The sequence below is a fragment of the Mus musculus genome, chromosome 2, assembly GCF_000001635.26.
Source record: "Mus musculus strain C57BL/6J chromosome 2, GRCm38.p6 C57BL/6J".
Lineage (NCBI taxonomy): Eukaryota > Metazoa > Chordata > Mammalia > Rodentia > Muridae > Mus > Mus musculus.
Window position 1 is genome coordinate 132,504,512 of NC_000068.7, and position 20,320 is coordinate 132,524,831.

At 46.5% G+C, this 20,320-nt stretch overlaps 1 long non-coding RNA gene across 1 annotated transcript in view; it reads left to right on the plus strand.

Moving 5' to 3' along the window:
- The window catches only part of 1700026D11Rik (RIKEN cDNA 1700026D11 gene), a 33,330-nt gene extending 13,784 nt beyond the window's left edge, over nt 1-19,546 (plus strand). The window contains exons 2-4 of the long non-coding RNA NR_028286.1: nt 7,564-7,706; nt 15,769-15,895; nt 19,206-19,546. This is a non-coding gene — a long non-coding RNA (RIKEN cDNA 1700026D11 gene). The remainder of the gene's footprint in view (nt 1-7,563; nt 7,707-15,768; nt 15,896-19,205) is intronic.
- The last annotated feature ends 774 nt before the right edge of the window (nt 19,547-20,320 follow it).

Sequence of the window (20,320 nt, forward strand, 5' to 3'; positions counted from 1 at the left end):
ATCATATTAAGCTGTTGTTCCTCCTCCTCCTCCTTCTCTTCCTCTTCTTCCTCCTTCTCCTCCTTTGTCATGTCCACAAATCACATGGGGCAAAGGAAGTCATATAACCTAGCTAAGGACAAATTATATGTAAGTTTATTCATTTTCATCAACATAAGGTTTTTAAAAATTATGTTTATGTGTTTAGCTGTTGTGTCTTGAATATGTCTGTGCACCCCAGGCCTGCAGTGTCATCTGTGGAGGCCAGGAGTTAGATCCTCTGAAACTGGAGTTACAAATGGTTTTGAGCCACTGTGTGGGTGCTGGGAATCAAATTCTGGTCCTCTAGAAGGGCAGCCAGACACAACATATAATATTATACTGATATCACTACACTACAATATAATTCTCCTTTCTCTCAACAAACACATGGTTTTAGGTTTTGCTAATTAAGAGAATATTGTTTTGACAGAATCGTGTGACTATCCTCCTTAGCACATATGCAAGAATTGCCATAGACTGTATAACTACCTAGTACAATTAATTACCCAAACTTTGGAAATAGAAAGGTGATTTGTGTGACATCTTTCCAAGAATACTTTTATTTTAACTAAGTACACTTGAAGGACATTTCACTGTTATATAATGAGACATTAATCTAGTATTTTCAGTTGATTGAGCTAACATTGCAATAGCTCTCTAACACCAATTTTAGAATATTTTCATTACTCAAATTAAAACCTGGAAGGTTTTTGGTAAAAATGGGATTCAAGAGAGAGACCAAGAGGCTGGAGAGATGGCTCAGCGGTTAAGAGCACTGACTGCTCTTCTGAAGGTCCTGAGTTTAAATCCCAGAAACCACATGGTGGCTCACAACCATCCTTAATGAGATCTGACGCCCTCTTCTGGTGTGTGTGAAGACAGCTACAGTATACTTAGATTTAATAATGAATAAATCTTTAGGCCAGAGTGAGTGGGGCCGACCGGAGTGGGCAACCTTTGTTTCCAGCAAATAAATCTTAAAAGAGAGAGAGAGAAACCAAGTAGATTGTCTTTCATTGGGAAAAAAAAGAGATTTATTTGAACATCCTTTATATGTAAAACACACCTTTAATCCTAGCAGGTAGATTTCTAGGAGTTCAAGGCCAGGGTGACCCATGTAGTATAGGGTTACATGGTGAGACCCTGTAAAGAAGTATGACAACTGGGTCAATGTGGTCTGAAGTAAAGGTCCCAGCCCTGCTGAGGCAAGTATCTCCTGTTCTTTCAGGGTCCCTTGTGAAGGAGGGAAATGGTGGTGCCATGGAATTAGGACCTGAGATCAGCCAGAATCACCTACCTAGACCAAGGGATACTGTGTTTTCTTATGTTTATGGCTGAGGTAGGTGTTTGGAAAGTGACAAGGAAATTCCAAGATAAGGGACATCTGGAAGAGCAATGGGCCTAGTTAATACATGACATAATTGTGGCAACTTGTCCTGCCTGTAACCTTGTCCATTTAGGGCTTTGCGGGGAAGGCTCGCTCCTTTGGGGATTGAGGATGAGGACAAGTTTCATGACGTGATGTGACGTGACGTGACAGTACCCATTAACCATTACTCTCTGTTCCCCATGACCCTCTGAGGATTAGGCAACTGATCTGCTTTGTTCTATAGGTTTGCCAGTTTTAACATTACCCACAGAGAGAGTGACGTAGGCTTCTGTGACTGGGTTTTCACCTTAAAGGTTTTCTTTCTTTGACCTTGTTGAATCATGCATCAAAACAGCATTCCTTTATCCACGCAAAACGTTCTGCTGTCTCTGTGTCTGAGAACTTAGTCATTTATCAGCTGATGAGCATGTTTTGCCGTGAATGAATCTGCTCTGAACAGTTGGTGTGAAGGTTCCTACTGGTATGTGTCTGCGTTTCTCTTGAGCATCTCTGGGACTGTAATTTTGGGGTCAAAATGTAATCCTGCATTTACTCTTTTGGAGAACTGCCCAAGGTTTTATAAAGTACCTGCTCCTTACTGTAATCCCAGCACTCAGGAGGCAGAACAAGGAAGACCATGAGTTCAAAGCCATTCTAAGAGCTAAAACACGCCAATTTACATCCCCATTAGCAATACATGAGTTTCACTGTCCCTTGGTCATTGCTCGCCCTAAATGGGCACACAGCAGCATCCCATTTTGCTTTTCCTTGCATGTTATTTTGTTAAGCATGGCCTGACGCTCTTTTCCATTTCTGCACACCATAACACCTAGATCTCACTGCTGAGGATCTCAGCAGACATGTCAAGAATGCAGAGCTAAAGTTTTCACCATCTCTTATTTATGTGTCTGTATGTGTAGGTGCAATACATATTAGTACATGCGGAGTCATACCAACATTTCATGCAACATCACCAAGGAGACACATGGATTAAAGACATGAAAAGATTGGACCCCACACACAAGCTGAAATGGTGGAAATAAATAGGGACCGACGAGTGGCTCAGTGGGTAACGCACCTGCAGCACAGGCCGGACAGCCTGGGTTTCATCTCACATAAAGGTGGGAGCGGAGAACCGACTCCACAAAACTGTCCTCTGACCTTTGTGCTTGGGCACACACACATCATAGCCAATAAGAATTTTTATTATAAAAAGAGAAGCTACAAAAGGATCTGCAAACCCAAAGGCCTCCAAGGAAACAAGCCTCTTCACTTGCATGCGTTTTCATCCCAGACCTCTGTCTTGTCCTGACGCGTCAGACCAGCACAACCGCAAACCCCCAAGGAACTGCTAGGCGGATGGGTTTGCTCTCGAGAATGCGTACAGCGAGAGAAGTGGAAACTTTCCGTTTAAGGCACATTCCTTTCATTCCAAGAAACGGGACTGATGATGATAGGCATGTCTGTGACTTGGGGACAAGGAGCTCTTCAGGTGAAGCTGCAGGCGACGGAGTCCAGTCAGTGAAATCAAGCGACTGCAGACTGAGCGACTTGAAAACCAGCTGTGCACCTCCAGCCTGGCCAGCCCAGGGGAGCCACCAGTGGCCTTTCAAGCCGTCCATTTGATATGCTTTTTTTCCTGTTGCTATCACTGGGCGTTCCCTTTTTACAGTCGCCACCTTGAGCGCACCACGGCCTTGTGCTCCAACTCAGCCCATCTGTGAGTCAGAAGATTCTGGTTTTCAGGCCAGCCTTGGGATCCAACAAGGTGCTGAAAGCCTCGTCCCATCTGTTCCCACCCCTGCCCTTCCCACCTTCCCTCCCTCACCCCCACACTCTCTCATCTGAGAGGTGCTTGTAAGTTCCAATTTTGAAACAGCCATGGCAGTCATCCCACGAAAACTCCTGCAGTTTATTTTTAAAAAAACTAAAATATTCATCTAACAGAAGGAAACATAATCACTTCCTCTCACCCATGATAGACTTGACAATAAGTAAAATAAAACAATCTTTAAAATTAAAACCCCTTTCTCTCCTATTTAAATGGCATGTTTTATTTCTCCCAACCAGAGCAGTGGCATGGTTGACCCACATCTGTTTCTAGTAGGTTGAGACCATAAAGGCTCTTAGCAAACTTAGTTAGCAATACAAAGGGCTTCCAAACGCTGAGTTCAGATGAGCCCCTGCTTCCACACAGTCAGTTCCTGCATCTACATCTTTTTAACTGACCGTCTAGGGTCGGGGAGCATGAGGGAGGGATGCTGAAATTGCCTCTGACCAGCTCACACTTTCACCGTTAAACAGAAGCCAAGAGAGAGCGGGCTCCGGCATCTACCGTATCTCTTCCTACACAGTGTAAGCAGAGAATGCCAGGTAAGTGGCAATTCTCAATTTTCACGTGATCAAAATAAGAAACATGCCCACACGACCTCACTTCTGTTAACTTTTTAAAAATTAGGTTTATTTCTTGTGTGTTTGAGCTGCATATGGGTATATGCACCCCATGTGTGCTTAGTGACTGTGGAGATCAGAAGAGGGCATTGTATCCCTGGAACAGGAATTATTGATGGCATTGAGCCACCACATGGGCACTAGGAATTGAATCAGGGTTCTCTGTGAGAGCAGCAAGTGCTCTTAACCACTGATCCAGCCTGGTTGCCCACTTCTACTGACTTTAAAATGTTAATAGCAGATTTTTTGCAGGGCTGGGCGTGGTGACATACTCCTTTAATCCCAGAACTGAAAGAAGAGACAGACAGATATCTGTGAGTTTGAGGCCAGCCTGATCTAGGTAGTGAATTACAAGATAGCCAGAGCTACATAGTGAGATCCTGTCTCAAAAAAAAGAAAAAAGATAAAAAAAGTTTTGTATGGAGCTGGGGAGACAGCTCAGTGGTTAAGAGCACAGAGTGAAGCCATAGGGTTGGGGCTGACTTAGTTTTGTTTTTCAGTATCCAACGTTCATGGGTTAAGTTCTGAAAATGTTCAGATTGTAAGGCACTCTTCTGGTGTGTCTGAAGACAGAGACAGTGTACTCACATAAAATAAACAAGTTTTTTTTTAAGATTTATTTATTTTATTTATATGAGTACACTGGGAGTTGCTGGGACTTGAACTCAGGACCTCTGGAAGAGGTTGGTGCTCTTAACCGCTGAGCCATCTCTTCAGCCCAATAAGTAATTCTTAAAAAAAACAAAACAAAACAAAACAAAAAACAACAACAACAAAAAAAAAAAAAACCCCAATTCCTAAAGCCTGTGATGCAATTGTGACATCAAAGCAGTACCTGCCCATGTCTGGCTGATTTCATACAACTATCACCCTTTTAATGTCTTCTCTTGAGTGACTGAATGTTGAAGGGGAACAAGGTAGACAGCGTCTTGGGAATCCATTTCCCTCACCATAGACTCTATCAATTGATTCTAAAAGTCTTGGTCACCTCAAATCAAACATCTCAGACTGCTTTCGTTTGCCCGCTCGCTGCTGTTTAGTGTTCAAGGGTGAGCTAATAGGAAACTTAAATTTCACTTCCTGCTTCCTCCGCCTCCAGGCTGTCAGAGAATTCATGCAGGGCTTGGCTTGCCTTGTGTTTCCTTGGATTGTGGCAAAGAACAGCACTGCCACCTACTACACAAAGCCAACGAGCTGTCCCTGAAAGCTGGGTCACATGAGCCTCTCTGGCATCTGCTACACGCAGTGATGTACTCATTGGTTTGAAAGGCTCAAAATCCACACGAGCTTTCTTTTTGTTTCGTCCTTTGCTACAGTTGTTCCACGGTAAACAACCAGGCCATTTGGAGCTGTTTTGTGTGAAGTATATTTCTGCCATACAGATATGTTGGCTCCCACAAAAAGATGGTTTCTCTTGATTTCATATAAGATGCAGTCAGAAACTCTGCTGTGAACATGACTGTGACTCATAAAATTGAGTTTGGGGAGGAGTGATCAATGACCAACAGTGGCCCATGCTACCACCCACAGGTGGCGTTCAAGCTCTATATGAGCTTCCTGTTCTCCTAAATCAGGTTGAGCATTCTCCTCTTCTCTGAAAGGCAGCATTGCTGCTGGTCCCCTGGGGCTGCTTATCTCCAGGGAAGCTCTAACATGGGATGCTTGGTCCCTCTCTGCTGAAGCTGCCCCAGGTATGCAGCTGGCCTGAGGCTAGAGGCATGTGCCATCACATTCATTTTTGGTGGTGCTGGGGTCAAACCCAGGGCCTCAGATATGCTAAGTATCACTTTACCAACTGAGCTACAAACCCAGCCTCCTATATTGATTTGACGACTGTACTTTGTATAATTAATGGGGTAGACAATGCTCCATCAAGACATCTTATGTCACCAGGTGAAATATCCAGTGTCAGGAATCGGTTACATGTAGTTGAGTTGTTGACTAAGGGGACCTCATAGAGCCTCCCAAACAACTCAAGCTATTGTCAAGGCTGTTAGTTACTCCTCACAAACTTACCATGAGATGTATTGCTGAAGACAACACATACCTCATCAAACACAAAAAACGCCAAGCTGGTCCCCAAGTAGAGGCTTCACTTTCTACTGACTAGGGTTCGTGGCACTGGTACTTTGAACATTGTCAGAGGAGAATGATATCCACTGACCCAACTACAAACCTACACAGTGACCTACCTAAAAGATAGTCTTAGTGCAACAGGAAACTATCCAACCACTAATTGTGAGGCTAACCAGCCACTCTGATTGGATTTAAAGCCCACTCAAGAAGATGGAGCCCATGTCTGACACTACTAGAGTGGCCAAGAACCTGAGATGGATAGATCGTGGTTCTGGTATTTCTGTTAAAGGAACATCGCAGTCAAAACGACTCCTAATATCATCCTGTTACAACCACAGATCACTCTCCTCACTCAGCCACCTTCATAGAAGCTGCTTCTTGCAGTAGATAGAACCTAACATGGAGACCCAAAACTGGACAACGTGTAGGGAGTGAGAGACTGGAGTGCCCAAGCCTAAATAGGATGTCTTCATCAAACCCCTTCCTTTAAGGCTCGGGGTTCTTTGTGGAAGAGAAGATAGAAAGATAAGAGCCAGAAAGGACGGAGGACACCAAGAAACAGTGGTTTTCAGACACAGCAGGACTGCACACCTATGAACTCAGAGAGACTGTGGCAGTACAAACTGAGCCTACACAGGTCCAAGCCAGACAGGGTGCCAGTACTGAGTGGCAGAAGTGGACACAGGTTCCCACCACTAACCAAGAAACTACCTGCAATTGATATCTACTTGCAAAGGAAAAATTAGTTTTCTCCAGTGGAGCATCACTGAGTGCACCCAGGTGGGCCCCATGCCAAGCGTAGTTGGCCAACACAAAACCAACTCAACGGTGTTTTCGGAGAAGCTTTTTCTTTTAACTCATTTTGCTAGGTTTGGGCTTTGGAGGTGGTTTTTGTTGTTTTTGTTTTTCTGTTTGTTTTATTGGTGTTTTGTTTGTTTCAATTTTTGGTTTTTTGTTTGTTTCTTGGGCTCTTTGTTTTTTAAAGAGACAAAGGGTGTGGAGTAGGGAGGTGGAACAGTAGGGAGAACCTGGGGGGAGTTGGGGGAGGAAAACTTAGAATGTGAAGAAATATGGAAAAAAATGTAATCTTAGGAAATACAAAGAAAATGCAAAACGGCAACAACAAACAACCTAGCCATTACCGCAGTGTGGGGAAGTCAGCCCTGTTCACCACAGCACTGGTGGAGGGCGGGGGGGGGGGGAGGGGGGAGCAGCCCTGTTCATGACAGCACTGGTGGAGGGCGGGGGGGGGGGGGGGGGGGAGGGGGGGGAGCAGCCCTGTTCATGACAGCACTGTGGGGAAGTCATCCCTGCTCTGTCTTTTGACCCATGAACAAAGGCTGTCTTTTCACTTACTTGAAATTTCTTTATTTGAATGCTGCTTTGTATTTTTTGCAGAATATAAATTTTATACTTTTAAAAAATGTATTCCTACATATTTTGCTTTCTGTGATTGCTATTTAAAAAAATAGAACCATTTTCTTAAATTGCTTTTGTTGATAGTATAGAGGAATGGTTATTTTTATATATTGAATTTACATTCTACAGTCTTGACAAGCCATCGTTTTTAGTGACATTTTCATAATTTTCTAGGCATAAGATGAAGTGTCCTGTCAATAACTGTAGTTTTATTTCCTCTTTTTCAGTTGGAATCCTTTTGTTTCTTCTTCTTGCCAACTTTCTTCCTAGAACGTCCAACTCACTGTTGAATAGAAATATCTCTCGAAGGTGGTATCCTCGTCTTCCTGTTCATCTGTGGGCTTTCATGGGTGTCCTCTATCGGCAGGAGGTGTGTTCTCTTTTTGGTCCTCCCTCAACAACTGTTTTCCTTATGAAGAGGCACTAGATTTATGTACCCCATACTTTTTCTGTGTCTATTGGGATGGCCATGTGTTTTTTAAACATTTATCTCATTAAGATGTGCCTTATTAATTTTCTGCATCGGTCTTGTTTTTGAGGTAGCCTGTCCCTGAGTCTAGCCCTTCACATCTTGATGCCTTAGGTTCCAAGGGTGAACCTCAAGTGTTAAGAGGATCTTAATCTTGTGCTGCTGCAAGATCCCTCTGCTATCTCTTTGTTGAAGAGTTTTGAATCTGTATTAGTAAGATGCGTTGGCCTGTGGTTTCCTGTTTGCGTCTTTATCTTTTGACACCAGGCTGAGCAGCAGCTGCGCCCTGGGCTTAAAGGCTCATCTTCTCTCCGTGTGTGTGTGGGGGGGGGGGGGGGCGGGGGGGCCCAGTCTTCAGAGTCAGGAAGTCCCTCTCACGTGGTCGAGTTCCAGAGACCAAGCTCCTGTCGCTTTAGATCCTGAGTGTTGTGGAGGGGCTCCACGGAGCAAGAACCTTCCAAGCCCTCACAGCCTGGAGCACCTCTGGGTCCGTTCAGTGGGAGCGTCTCCAGGAGAGCCCCTCCCTCCCGGGACTCACTTGAAGATGAGCAAACAGCACCAAGCCAGTGAAAACTGCTTCCACGGCTCTGAAGGGAGAGGAGAGGGGATTCCTTGTGCATGGCTTACATCCCCCGTGGGCAGCCATTCTAAAGCACTTGCTTAGACGTGGATAACTCACAGGCACTTCAGGGATGGGATGGAGGACATAAACTGGTGGGGTCACTTTGGCCTTTACCAGTGAAGTGGAGGCTGCAATTTCATAGCCAGACATCTTGACATGGGAACCCGAGGGGAAGGGGGAATCGTCCTCAGCGCAGCAAAGCTGAATGGAACCCAGCTGTACGTTAACGGGAGACATAAACGGCAAACTGTGCATTCATGGGGAAAAGAAACGGCAAAGTGTGCGTTAGCAGGAGAGACAAACTATGGTAGGAACAGTGTGAGAGACCAACGCCTTTGTAGCAGTAGAGATGTGCAAACCAAAAACAACTACATGTTTCGATGTAGCAAAGTCCCTGATAAGGGCTGGAGGGCCACACCCCTTAAAAGATGCACAAAATTGCCTGCACCAAGGCAAAACAAACAAACAAACAAAACAAAACAAACAAAAACTATAGGCAACATATGAAGAAGGGAAAGGATGGAGAATGGGAATTCGCCAGATAGGATTGCTGGGGATGGCAGGGGCGGAAAAAGACTGGAAGAAATAGCCGTGGGGTCTGTATGAGGAGGTGTGTACAGCTGGGCTGGGCACTGTCACAGCGCTGTCATAGTGCCCAGCCTAGCCCAGCTGTCCCTTGCATCATTTGCACAATTTATGTGTTCTTTCAGGTACAGAAAACAATGTTTGATACCTCGATTTTAGGTATCATGAGAGCCTGGGCTATAGCTCTTCTCCCTTCCTCCAGATCCCTTCATGCTAAAAACAGATTTAAACAAAACCCCGCTAAGAGCTAAGACAGCGAGAATGAGCCCCGGGGACTGTACAGAGAGAAGCCCAGAAGGAGAAACTATGCCAAGCAAGGCCTGCTGGGAAGCCACCAGAAAAGCCTCCCCTGGAGAGGGACAACATGACCCAGATTGCTGGAAAAAAAAACAAAAACAAAAAAAAAAAACAAAAAATAAAAAAACCCTACAGTCCAACCATCCTGAGATCTGTGTCCTCACAGAACGGAAGGAAGACAGCAGGGTACTTTGGCAAGGAGTTGGTAGAGCCGGCGACATGGCAGGTGTGAGGGGGTGGAGGACAGATCTCTGAGAGAACTTGGTCTTCTGAGAGCCTCTGGTGCAGATGGATGAGGAGGTGTGGCTGCTTCTTCCCCGCCCCCATGCCCTCCCCCTCAGGAGCAGGAGAGGTAAACCATGAGGATTGATGCATGTTGCCACCAGACCAACTTAAAGGGCTGGTTAGGTGACAAGCAGTCTCTGACTCTACAGTCACTGGTCACTCAGGCTGGGTCATGGCCGGCTACCTACCTGTAAACCAGCCAGGGGCTCCTGAGGCCACCTCCTCCACTCGGCCTGCATATATTTGTGGGCAGCAATGTCACTGGGACACAGCCCAGAACGGGGTGGGGGGTGGGGTCAGTCAGGGCACCCTTCACACGGTGGCTTCTATCTGAAATTATTTGGCTGTTCAACCCATGCAGATCTGCATGTGTGACAAGAAATAAAAATACCCAATAGCCGGAGCTGCTTCCCTGGTCTCCTTCTGCAGGAAGCATGAGTTTTTGTGTGCTGTGGGGCTCTGTGCCAGCACAGCCTCACAGCACATGGGGCCCGAGTACAGCTGGTCTTGGAGCTCGGCGACTTGGATACAGGAGTATATAGTCTCCCTCAGTAGCATCTCCACCTTTTGTCACTAACTGAAGCTGTTTGGATCTGAGTGTTCTGTGCTCCCAATTGCTGCTGCCCTAATGTCCTGGCTCAGGGCACGTTTCAAGCGACTCATTTTTCTTTGCCAACATCACCCAAGCCAGTGGCTCTGTTCTCACATCCGTCTCTACTCAGCACATCTACCCTTTGCCCTGCTGCCCTTGTCATCTTCTCCATCTATGAGCATAGCTGAAGGAAGAAACAGTGGCCGTAGAAAGTTCTAGCAAGCTGAGGGGCAACAAATCGCGATGCTAGTGGAAGAGTAAAACGGTAGCGATGTGGAAAGTTTTGGTGGCTTCTTTAAAAAATTAAACATGTGACTCCAGCCAGGGAAGCCTTGTCCACCATCATCAGAGGAGTCGCCTCCAGCAGCAGATGCAAACGGAGACCCACAACCAGACACTATGCAGAGAGCGAGGGACCTTGGGACACCCCGACCTCAGTGTGCTGCCTCCATCAAATCCCTCCCTGCACGGCTCAGGGATCCCTGTGGAAGGGGAGGCAGAAAGAGTGTTAGAGACAGAGGGCTGGAGGACACCAGGAAGACGAAGCCCTCTAAATCAACATGACCAAAGCTCACGTGAACTCACAGAGACCCAGGCGGCATGGCTTGCGCAGGGCCTGCCCGGTTTTGTGCCAGGGCGGAGCTCGTATATTATGGCTTCCGGTTTCGTGCTTTGTGCCATACCCGAGCATGCAAGCAAGCGAGTCTCTGTTCTTGTGCCTCCTCTTGGGCTCTTCCTTCTGTTTGTTTTGTCCAATTAATGTGGTTTTGTTTTTACCTTACTTTATTATGATCCCTTAGAAGTCCGTTTGTTTTCTAATGAGAGACAGAAAGGTAGTGGATTCGAACGGGAAGGGAGGGGGAGGAGCTGGGGGAGTAGAGAGAAGGAAAACCATGATCAAGATATGTGAGAAAAAATATTTCCAGTTTAAAAATTCATTAGAGTGTGAATATAAGGATAAATAAACCAAAAAAATAATGCACAATAATGGTAGGACCCATAACTAGAGTCTTGAGGATTTATGCACAGCACGCATGCGTGTCTCCAGTAGCCCTTCTCACCAGGCCAATGTGGAAAGCACCCAGATGTCCCTCGGGAGACTATTAAGAGCACTTAGAGGGCAGATGCATCACAGGTTCAGCAAAGCCCCTTTCCGTGGGGGAAGAGATGGGACGCTCTGAGGCTGGGAAAATCCTAACTTGAAGTTGACGCCCGCTTCTGCAATAACTCTCTAAACGCGCATTCGACACTTCTGAGCCGGGTGCAAGGATTTAAACGACGAGGGATTGTGGGGTTTTAATTCTTCACTTTATCAGTCACTTTATCTTCACTTTATCAGCTGCTAACTCTCATTGCTTCCTTTGGTTTCTGAAGAATTTGGCCTGCTGTTGGACAGGATTTAATGGCTGGCATACCTCACCACACTGCTGCAGCTACCTGGATGGGTAGACTAAAGATTAGAAGTGTTAGAAGCTCTGCGGGTTTAAATATGCTTGGCCCAGGGAATGGCACTATTAGGAAGTGTGGCCTTGTTGGAGGAAGTGTGTCACTGTGGAAGTGAGCTTTGAGACCCTTCCCCTAGTTGCCTGGGAGCCAGTATTCGGCTAGCGGCCTTCAGATGAAGATGGAGAACTCTCAGCTCCTTCTGCACCATGCCTGTCTGGGCGCTGCTATGCTCCGCCTTGATGATAATGGACTGAACTTCCAAACCTGTAAGCCAGCCCTAATTAAATTTTGTCCTTATGAGAGTTGCCTTCGTCATGGTGTCTGTTCACAGCGGTAAACAGAAGTCTTGCTGGAAATCCGTGCAAAAGCTGAGGTACACTGGTAAACAGATTACAGTGCTGCAGTGACCTGGTGCACATGGTGTCCACTAGGTGGCGCTCACGACTAAAATTTTATCGCTCCCCGCTCTTCTAAAATGGAATAACACCTCTTCACTGGAAATATGTTTTTGCAACTAGTACGATTATTTAGCTACCTATTGAGAATATCCCTTAAAATGGAATCAATGACAATTATGACCAGCAATTCATAAAAAATTCAAAACCAGGCATGGCTGCACATATCTGTAATCTCAGCATTTAGAGGATATGACCAGAGAACTGTAGCAAGGTCCTGGCCAGCTCAACTACATAAGGAGGCAGCCTGGAAAACCACCACCACCACCACCACCACAACAACAACGACAACAAAACCCCACGAAATCTGGCCATGGTGGCACATGGCTGTAGTCTCATTATTTGGGAGGCAGAGAGAGGGGCTCTCTGTGAGTTCCAGGCCAGCCAGAGCAACCTAGCAAGAAGCAATGACCAAGCCCGCTCAGTCAGTCAACAGGTTCTCCAGCTCAGGAGTGAGGATTGAAAAGAAAAAAGTAGACAATTCCAAGACAATTAAAAGGCAAATTTAACTTTCCCAATCCGCTTTTTTGTACCATTTAAATTACCTGCAAGTATTCAGGGCGAGCAGTACAATAAGGAACTAGCAAGGCAGTAAGTGAAGTCCCATGAATAGTCCTGTGACAGTTGTTTAAAAGGGCTTGTCAGAACAACCAAAATACTTGAGCCCACTTCGTTGTCCAAGCCCCAAATCTTGCCTGAAGCCTACTTCTCTATTACAGCCCAGTCAGATTCCTGCCTGAGCTTACGTCCTTGTCATGGCCAGTGTCAGATTCCTGCCAGAGCATTTCCTTGTCCTTGGCCAATGCCAGCACCCCAAAGGGCTCTCCACAAAGCAATTTCAAAACGACAACGGTTGGAGAGAGGGATCCATGATTAAGGACCTAGCTGCTCTTCCAGACCCAGGTTCAATCCCACCACTCACAGGCTGGCTAACAACCATCCGTAACTCCAGTTCCAATGTGGCCTTCTGGCCTCTGAGGGCACCAGGCATGAGTGTGGTTTGTATGCATACATGCAGGCAGGCACTCAGAGAGAGCTCCTCCACACAGAATAGAAGAGAGCAAAAGATGGGCTTGAGCAGGCAGGGAGGGGGCTCTAATGAGAAATGGGTTTTCATGTCAATTGTAGACCCAACTACATGGAAATCCAAAATGCCATGGGTTGGCACCCAGCTCCTCTAACAGCCAGCACGGGAGCCTTGGATGTCCCCAGGGAGTCCTGGGCCTGTGGCCTCAGTTATTGTTCTGTCCTCCTCACTAAGAATTGGCTTCTGTCTGCAGACTGGTAGAAGGCGGATCCGGGTCTACCGACCCCCACCCCCACCCCCAGCCCTCCTGCATTACCACGCCCTGGGCAGCCAGGTCTGCTGTGGTCTGTCACACAGCCCCCAATGACGCAGGAGCCTCAGCCAGACCTCTACAGCAACGGCCTTCAACCTTCCTAATGCTATGACCCTTTGACACAGTTCATGCTGTGGTGACCCCCAAATATTAAATTATTTTCGTTGCAACTATTATGAATCATAATGTACATATCTGATATGCAGGATATCTGTGAAAGGGGGTTTCCCCACCACTCCCAAGGGGGTTGCAGCTCACAGGTCGGGGACCATTGCTCCAGAAGCAGCAGCGTGCTCTCTCCTAGCCCCCACCCTGCAGTCACCCTCCCTCTTACCCCATGCTCCTCAGGCCTGCCTGTTTGCTCATTCTGTTCCGCCTGGGGTTATATTAGAAGATGTCAGGATGGGAGCTGCTTTCAATGCCAGAGAGGAGGTGAACCACGACCCAACACTGAGCCAGAAAGGAGAACAGAGACTGCAACCTTCCCTCCCATCCTGTCCTTCCAGAGTCTGCCCTGCCTGGGCATCCCCTACTTTATTGATTCTTGCTGGGAAGGTCATAAGCTCAAAAGCTCTAAACTCACAGGCACAAAAGGCAGAGTGTGGTGTTCCCCCACCCCCACCCCCATGACCCACTAAGTTTAATTCTGGTTTCTTGCATGAGCATGGGGGCGGGGTGGGATTGTTTACTGGAACAGAGATGACGTGCTTATCAGAGGCTGCAGCACGGAGGAGACACACGTCTCCCCTGCAACCCATTTCTGCTAACAATGCCTTGGGAGTGGGCCGGGCCTCGTGAGTCCCTCTCTCGTCAGGGATGAAGTGTTGATGAGCCCTGTCTTGGACAAACGATAACAGCTTCGGTGACTTCACAGGTGTGTGCAGCCATGTCTTGACTAGGAGACACCGTTTTGTGGCAGCCTCCCCATCCTCCGGCTCTGAAGTCATCTCGACCTTCCCTTCACAGTGTCCCCCTGAGCCTTGGATGCAGGTGATATGGATGCCCCCATTTAAGCGCAGCCCTCGACGGTCACTTATCCTCAGTGTTATCGGGTGTTTCCAGGGTCTTGGCGTCTTACCCAGAGAACTGCAAACCCACAGATCTGCACAGAAGCAAGAAGACTCATTTGAAGCAGTGATCACGAAGATACAGAAGGGTTCCCTGGCAAACTCGACAACGACCGCACGAGTGAGGATACTCAAGGGCCACAATTGTTGCTGGAAGTTGCTTTTATGGGGTTCAAGAGAAGGAGCAGCTGGTGACTAAGGGGTGCAGTTATGGTAGTTCTCAAAGTTGGCTGTATGTCTCTCCCCATGATGCACCTGGTCTTAATCAAATGCGCATCCGATTCTGTATAGGAGTAAGGTTTCCTGAAGATACAGCTTTACCTCAATGCTCATATACCTAAAACTAGCTCAGGCCAGATCGGCCTTCCTGTTCTTCATGGCCGGTGCATTGGGAATATGCTTGAATGGAAACTATGAATCTGATTGTAACTGGGGTGGGGAAGCTCGCACCACTGTTCAAAAATGAGAATCTGTGTCGCTCGGGGCTGAGAGGAAGCCAAGGGGTTCCTAGAAGAACCAGATGCGTTGTCTGAAGAGGAATGTGGGCACTAGTTTATTTTCTGTTGCCCTTGTAAACACTAAAACCAGAAGCAATGTGAAGAAAAATAGGGGCGGGGGGCGGGGTGGTATCTCATCTAACTACACCCAGGTTCCTCACCAAGAGAAGTCAAGGCAGGACCTGCAGGGAGAAGCTGTGGAGGAGAGCTGCTTCCAGGTTGCTCCCCTGTCTTCCTCAGTGTTCTATTGCTGTGGAGAGACACCATTATCACGGCAACTCTTACAAAAGAAAGCATTTCTCTGGTGCTGGCTTCCAGTTTCAGAGGTTTAGTCCATAATCATCATGACAGGGAGCAGGGTGGCACTCTGGCACGCTGGCACGATAGAGGCAGAAATAACGCTAGAGAAGTAGCTGAGAGTTCTACAGCTGGATCTGCAGGCAGCCAGTTACAACAGGTAACAGTTGAGCCACTAGGTCTGGCTCCCCCCCACCCCCCCTGTGACACACTTCCTCCAACAAGGCCACACTTCCTTGGCCTTCTCAAGTATTACTACTCCCCTAAGACTAAGTTATTCGAATATATGAGCCTTAATGGGGGCCGTTCTGATCCAAACCAACACAATCCCTATAGCTTTCTCACCTCTCTTATGCAAGCCAGGACCACATTCCTAAATTGGGCTGAGCCCTCCTATACCAGTCACCAAGAAAATGTCCCACCAGGTATGCCCGTGGGCTAGTCTGACGGAGGCAACTTCTAACTGTTGTTTCTTTTCAGGTGTCTCTAGTTTGTGTGAAGTTGACAAAGACGAGCAACATGGACTATGCCTAGCAGGACACACCTTTAATGCCTGCAGAGGCAGGAGAATATCTATTATTTCGAGGAGGGCCGTCTGGTCTACATAGTGAGTACTAGGCCAGCCAAGGCTACATAGTGAGACCCTGTCTAAAACAAAACAGAAAACAGTGTGTGCACAGTACGTGACGTGATGGTAAAGAAACTCTGCTTCCAAGTTCAAGGGGGGAAAGGTGCGTGACCCCAACCAAGTCAGGGTCGCAGTACCGATCTACGTTCTCTGTTAACTTGCACCACCACCACTTTAACCGGTAATGAAAGAAAAAAGACCCTTCTCTGACCAAGACTGACAGTGACATAAAACCTATTTAGAAAGCAGCTTGTGCATTTAGCAAAAGCAGTTGGCTGCCCCAGGGCCTGTTGTCACCCAACCCATGAGCTCTCTGCCACATTTACGGTACTAGGCATGAGTTCCCTCCTAGGATAAAGACCTAAAATCTAATCAGAAAACAGTTGTTTCCCTCCTGCCCTCCTCCTCCCTACCCAGCAGTCGTACCAGTGCTGCCCAGTAGGCACACCTGCCTGGAAGGTCATTTTTGTAGCACAGAGTTCCCATCTGGCTAAAACCGTTGTGTTTTCTCTCTCATCAGCCTGCATAGCACCTTCCAGCACTATGAAAAGTAACCCACGGGAAAGAATATTCCAGATCTGTCCCAGCTTTATTTCTCCAGGCCCACAACTGAAGTGTGGGGTCTTCGGTGGTAGGGCCTTGCCATATAGTTCTGCTGAAGGACCAAGAGCAAAGGCAACCGCCTGTGTGGTTTCTGTAACCTCTGGGGCCTCTCTGACTAACAGCTTTTACGGAGGTATCCCGTTCCAGGAATGGGAATTTTTGTTTAATAACTGATAGCTTCCCAGGGAGCCCTATCCACCATGCAGGGCATCTCCCATTTAACCTTTAAGATGACAATGCAGTAGGTTTCTTTCCATATGGTACATACAAGTGTGGTTTTGGCTAACCCCTACCCCTTCCTTACCATCCCATCTCCATTTCCATGAAAACCTTTTCACTACCGGTCCCATATTCATCTCCATCCCTTTGGTATCACATGTGTTCTCTCACTTACTGTCTTTTTTTCTTCCTCTTCCTCTAATGACCCCTTTGTAGCTTCCTGGCCTCTACAAGCACTCCAACTTAAATTAATTGCCGTGCGGCCCAGCTATATCACTTCTTAGCTATATATCCCAAAGACTTGGTATCCTGCTACAGAGGTATTTACATACTACACTCATGGCACACCATGAACATTGCACACAATGTTCTTTGTGAATTTAATAAGTTAAATTATTAACTATTAATAATTCAAAGTTACCGTCTACTTGTGAGACATTTTTTCTGCACCTTGGTTACCTCGGTTTAATATTTTCAGTTCTGTCCATTTTGCTGCAATTCTTTTAGCTCCCCACCCCCACAGGGTTTCTCTGTGTAGCCCTGGCTGTCCTGGAACTTCCTCCATAGATCAGGCTGTTCTCACACTCACAGAGATCTGCCTGCCTCTGTCTCCTAAGTGCTGGGATTAAAGGTGTGTGCCACCATGCCCTGGCTCCTGCAATTTTCTTAATTTCATTGTTCTTTGTGGTTGAATAACATTTCATTGTGTAAATGTATGACAATTTAATTTTTCACTCATCAGTTGATGGATGTGTAGGCTGGCTCCCTTACCTCGTTCTTGTCAATAAAATGGCAATGAACATGTTGTATGCAAATATCTCTGTGAGATACAGAGTCTTTGGGGTATGTAGCTAGAAGTGGCATAGCTGGGCCATACAGCAATTCTATTTTTAACTTTTTATGAGAAACCGCCACGCTGATTTCATAGTTATTGCCAATCTGTGGCCAACAATAAACAATAACTGTTCCCATCTCCCCCCAGCCTCACCCATGTGTTACTTCTTCATAACAGCCACTCTGTCTGGAATGAGCCAGTTTCAAATTATACTTAACTTGCCTTTTCCTGATGGAGAACACTGTGGTTGGTTTTAATGTTAACTTGCTACAAATTAGAGTTGTCTGAGCAGAAAGCCATAGCTGAAGAACCATCCTGAGACCTTTTTTGTTTGTTTGTTTTAATTTTTTTATTATTTTATGTGTATGTGCTAATGTCTTCATGAGTGTCTATGGAGCCTGAAGATTCCAGAAGAGGGCACTAGATCCTGCTGAGCCACACCATAATAAGGTTTTTCCAGTTCACAATCTTGGGGTTCACAATGTGATCAAATATTCTGCAGCACCTACCAGGCTTGTGGGCAGCACCTCTGGTAACAGCCTGGGTAGAAAGGGCATGGCAGAGGGACCATCTTGTCTTTTGCTTACTCTGTCCTTTCTCTTCCTGAAGAGCTGATTAGCCCTTTTGTGTTCTCACTTCCTCCCTCCCTCCCTCCCTCCCTCCCTTTCTCTCTTTCTTTCTTACATCTGACCTCCGTTTTCTCTCCCTTCTCTCTTCCCAGCCCATATCCCCAACTTCCCCTCTCCCCCAGATTCACTCCTCCCTTTAGGAAACAAATTCCCTTCAGAAAAAGGCAGGCCTCGAAGGAATATCAACGAAGTGTGACATATCAAGATACAATAAGACTAGGCACCTCCCCTTATTAAGGCTGAGACAACCAGGTAGGAGGAAAAGAGTTCCAAAAGCAGGCGAAAGACTCAGAGACAGCCTCTGCTCCCACTCTGAGTCCCACAAGGAGACCAAGCTACGTAGCCAGCATATATGCAGGCGGCCTAGGTCAAACCCACGCAGGGTCCCTGATGGCGGAGAATCGTTTCTAAGAACTGAGATTTCCAAGCTTTTATCGTTGACCAGAGACCAGTGGCTCTCTCAGAACCTTTCGGCACTGAGTTGGGTGACTGAGGCCTTGTGAATTAACTAAGATCCTCCGGTGAGAGACAGGAGAGGCAGTTGTTGTGGGGTTGGTTACCTGAGACTCCTAGCTAAAGGACCGAGCTCCTAGCTAAAGCACCTCAAGTGTGATGTAACCGCTGCTGTCATTTTAAAGCTGACATGTTGGGCTGGTGAGATGACTCAGAGGGTAAGAGCACTGACTGCTTCTCCGAAGGTCCTGAGTTCAATTCCCAGCAACCACATGGTGGCTCACAACCACCCGTAATGAGACCTGACGCCCTTTTCTGGTGCGTCTGAAGTCAGGTACGGTGTACTTATGTATAATAATAAAAATAAATCTTTGGGCCGGAGCGAGCAGCTACTGAGTGAGCGGGGTTGACCAGAGTGAGCAGAGGTCCTAAAATTCAATCCCCAACAACCACATGTTGTGAGCTGTACAGCCACAGTGTACTCACATACATAAAATAAATAAATCTTAAAAAAAAATAAAGCTGACATTTCCTTTTTCTTTCCTTTTAGGCAGGATCTGTTATGTTGCTCTAGCTGTCCTGGAACTCCATATACCAACCAGGCTGGCCCTGAAGTACCAGAAATCCTCCTGCCTCTGCTTCCCGAGTGCTGGGACCAAAAGTGTGAGCTGCCACCGTACCCAGCTTTAATAAATTCTCTCCTTTCTCCCTCCCTCCCTCTCTCTCTCTCCCTCTCTTTCCCTCCCTCCCTCCCTCCCTCCCTCTTTCCCTCCCTCTCTCTCTCCCTCTCTCCCTCTCTTTCTCTCTCCCTCTCTCTCTCTCTCATCCCATTAATTTTATTCCTCTAAGAGAACCCTGACTTATGCTGCTAAAGAGACTAAACAGCTTCAGAAATATTTCTTAGCCATTTGTCTTTCTTCTTTGAGAATGCTTTGCTCAATTCCATAGTACATTTTTAATTAGACCATTTTTTTCTTGATGTTTAGTTTTTGAGTTCTTGTATATTCTCAATGGTAACCCAAAGTCAGATGTCTCCATGGAAGAGATTGTTCTCCCATCCTGAAGGCTGCTTTTCACTCAACTTTCCTGTACAGAAGCTTGTGAGTCTCCTGAGGCCCATTCGTCATCTCTGCATGATCAGGGCCCTATTCAGGAAGTCCTAGCCCAAAGTCTAAGTGTCACAGAGAGAAAAAAGGGACTGTCTTGGGGTGCTTTCCATTGCTGAGATAAAACATCACAGCCAATAGCAACTTGGGAAGGAAAGAGTCTATTTGGCTTGAGTCTCCTGGGTCAAAGTCCATTGAGGGAAGCAGTGTGAAATTTGGGATCCCTGAGAAAAGACCATAAACTCAATCCAGTTAGAAGATTTATTGGTTATCCCCTAGCAGGACAAGCAACCTCTGAGCTAAATTTGAGATTACAGCGAAGGAGGGATTTGGGAAAAGACTTTTAAAGGGGAAAACCACAGGACGACCTTCAAGATCTATGCAAGCAAGAAAAAAAACTGTTCTTTTATGCCAAGTTAAGTAAGGCAACGGAAAACAGTCTTTGGGTATCTTCTTAAGCAAAACTGAAAAAAACCAATTAGTCATATCATAACAAGTAGATAGTGACAGCTGTACATTTTTGGGTGGGGGATCGCTGAATTCAGGTTACTGGGAACTT